Source organism: Calypte anna, chromosome 10 (assembly GCF_003957555.1).
Source record: "Calypte anna isolate BGI_N300 chromosome 10, bCalAnn1_v1.p, whole genome shotgun sequence".
NCBI classification, from domain to species: domain Eukaryota; kingdom Metazoa; phylum Chordata; class Aves; order Apodiformes; family Trochilidae; genus Calypte; species Calypte anna.
In genome coordinates, this window is record NC_044256.1 from 9,009,863 (window position 1) to 9,012,476 (window position 2,614).

The 2,614-nt window shown below is 37.5% G+C and overlaps 1 non-coding gene across 1 annotated transcript; it reads left to right on the forward strand.

Moving 5' to 3' along the window:
• The first annotated feature begins 1,977 nt into the window (after positions 1-1,977).
• Positions 1,978-2,088, forward strand: LOC115598895. The gene has a single exon (XR_003988003.1). It is a non-coding gene; the product is annotated as a U2 spliceosomal RNA (small nuclear RNA).
• Positions 2,089-2,614: the final 526 nt, after the last annotated feature.

Genomic DNA, 2,614 nt, shown 5'->3' on the forward strand with positions numbered 1-2,614 from the left:
CTTTGATTATTTCATCTGTCCTCAGAAGGGAAAGACATGGAGGTCAGTTCAGATGGGTAGGTTGTGTTTTTTTCACCAGGGAAATACACAGGAGGCAGTAAGTCATGAAACAAGAGTTATGTTGAAAAAAAAGTCACAAGAGCTTTTTGAGAAAATAATTTTCACAGAGACAAGAAAAGTTATTTTTCTTTCTTTGTGACTTGGAAGGTACTTTTTGTTTAATATCATGTTAATAAAATCATAGTTCTCATAGTTTTCTTTAACATCAGTGGATTAGATTGCAGCAAACCCTGAAGTAGAAAGGCCATGTCTTTTACATAGCCAGTGTTGAGAGGGCTTCATTAGGAGAGAAATTTTGCATTTTGTGTTCTCTGCACAGTATATGAAGGATGAGACCAGTTGTCTGAATTGCTGCTTGTTGTTGCTTTTTATTGAGATACAGCACACAGGTTCTGCTGTGCCTGATTTTCACACATCAAACTAGTGGAAAATGCACAGTGTCAGGAGAAGTACATCTTAAGAACAAAAGAAATTCTGCACTGTTTAGAAGTGTTGGGAGTCACCAATAAAAACTGAAAGAGCATGTGCAATCAAAAGCTAGGAGCACTTTCTGGTGGAGTGAGCAAAAGAGGTAGACAAGCTTAATATGTCTCATCAGATAAAGCAAGCTCTGTAGCATAGAAAGAAGGCACTTCAAGAGCCAGAAACAGACACTAGAAGGAGGCTTTTCCTTTTCTTCCTAGAATAGACACACTCTTGAACTCTCCTCTTAACTATTACTTCAGAAAATAGTACAAGAAAGAGAAAGTTCCACTCTGAGATCACATTGATGCCAGCAGTGACAATACTTTTGCTGTCCTCCCTTGGAGAAAAGAAGTACTCAAGCACACTGAAATGTTCCTGGATAGCCAATAGCTTAATTTCATCTTGGAGACTGACAAATGTTTTTTCCATGGGAAATATTTTGCCACTCTTCATAAAGTGTTTGGAAACATGAATTGGAGTTTATGGTACACTGGGAGCAATCATTCATTACAGCTAGAGGTGGATGATGGGAAATGAGATGGCAAAAGGGGGCAGACAGGGACTGTTGGGATGCAGAAATCGACCTGAGGAAGAGTAGACAAGTGCTAGAGATGCTTGGAAATCTTAGGGCTCCATGGGTATGCGTGGTCAAAGCTCCCAGTTCTCTTATTCCCCACATTTTTACAGGGAGACTCCCACAGCATCTTTTCTTGTCATGTACATGCAAAACTATTTTGGGACAGCATGAAGCACTGTGAAATGGTTTTCAGTGCTGAGTAAACCAGGTTCTACCATCACTTGCACCTGAGCAATTCTGTTCAGTGAGTGAGCTCTCACACATAGGACTGAGAATTCAACCTGTACCACCTTGTGTCTGGAAGTCAATAAACATGTTTGTGATCCAGCTGGACTCAGGCTCTTTAACAGAGTGTTTGTACATGAAACAACTTCTGAAAAGTTTTTTTCTCCACAGACAGGTAATGTAGCTGTCAAATTGCAGCTCTCCAGGGTTTTTTGGAGCACTGGTACTACCCAATTTCACTCAGCAGGCAGATGGTTTTTTAAAAAAAGAATCTGATTAATATGTACCTTATTAAATAGGGAAATTATTGGTTATTCCTAATTCAGCCCAAATTTACCACCTCAAGTCATCTAGATGGCATATTTGTCTGGTGAAATTCCAACAGCCTTTACAGGAACAAAATTTCAATTAGCAAATGTTCTACAAAAGGTATTGTTTCTCTGAACATGACTGTGATATAAATAGCTGGTATTCATAGCCAAAACAGGACAAATGCACCCTCAGAAAATTGAATTGAAAGTGTTGGAAACTGACATTCTGGAAACATAAAAACCAATTTGCTGCATACTAATGCAAAAAGTATTTGTGGAATTGCTGATTTCCAGTGCTCCAGTTCACATCCTATGCTAACTGCATAAAGGAAAATAAAAACTGCTTCTTGGCCTTTTGGCTAAGATTAAGTGTAGTATCTGTTCTATAATATTTACCCTTGTCATCCTTAGCATTTGCTTGTTGCTTTCCTCAAAGTATCTGCATTCTTAAGTGAAGATTTGCATTATATGTGAAGATTAATAATAAATAGATATATTAATAAAACTTACACTTTTATCATGTAAATCTAATAACATGAAGATTTTTTATATTAAAAAAGCTGATCTGTCAGAATTTGTTTTGGTGCCTTTTGTAAGAATAAGGCTTTATTTCTTTCATTATTTTTTTAACTGGATCCTCTCTTTTTCTCCTCAGACATTTCATCCAACCATATCTCATGATTCTGTAGAATCAGGTCTGGTGAAATATTATTGCATATTTTTCCTACAGATTGCAGATAGAGATGGTTTATTTTGGGCCAGTAAAACATCAAAATACAGCTTAAGCAATATGAGTAGTGGTCCTACCATCAGGTATGTAGGTACATGGATTGCTTAGTCCTCATCATATAGAAGAGAAATATCTGAATTCATCACTGGAGGTTGGAACCAAAAGGACAATTCCAAAGGTAGAGCAGGTCCTCTACCTTTCCTTTTTATGGTGTGACAGGGCTCAGTGACTATTATTAGGAGTGAT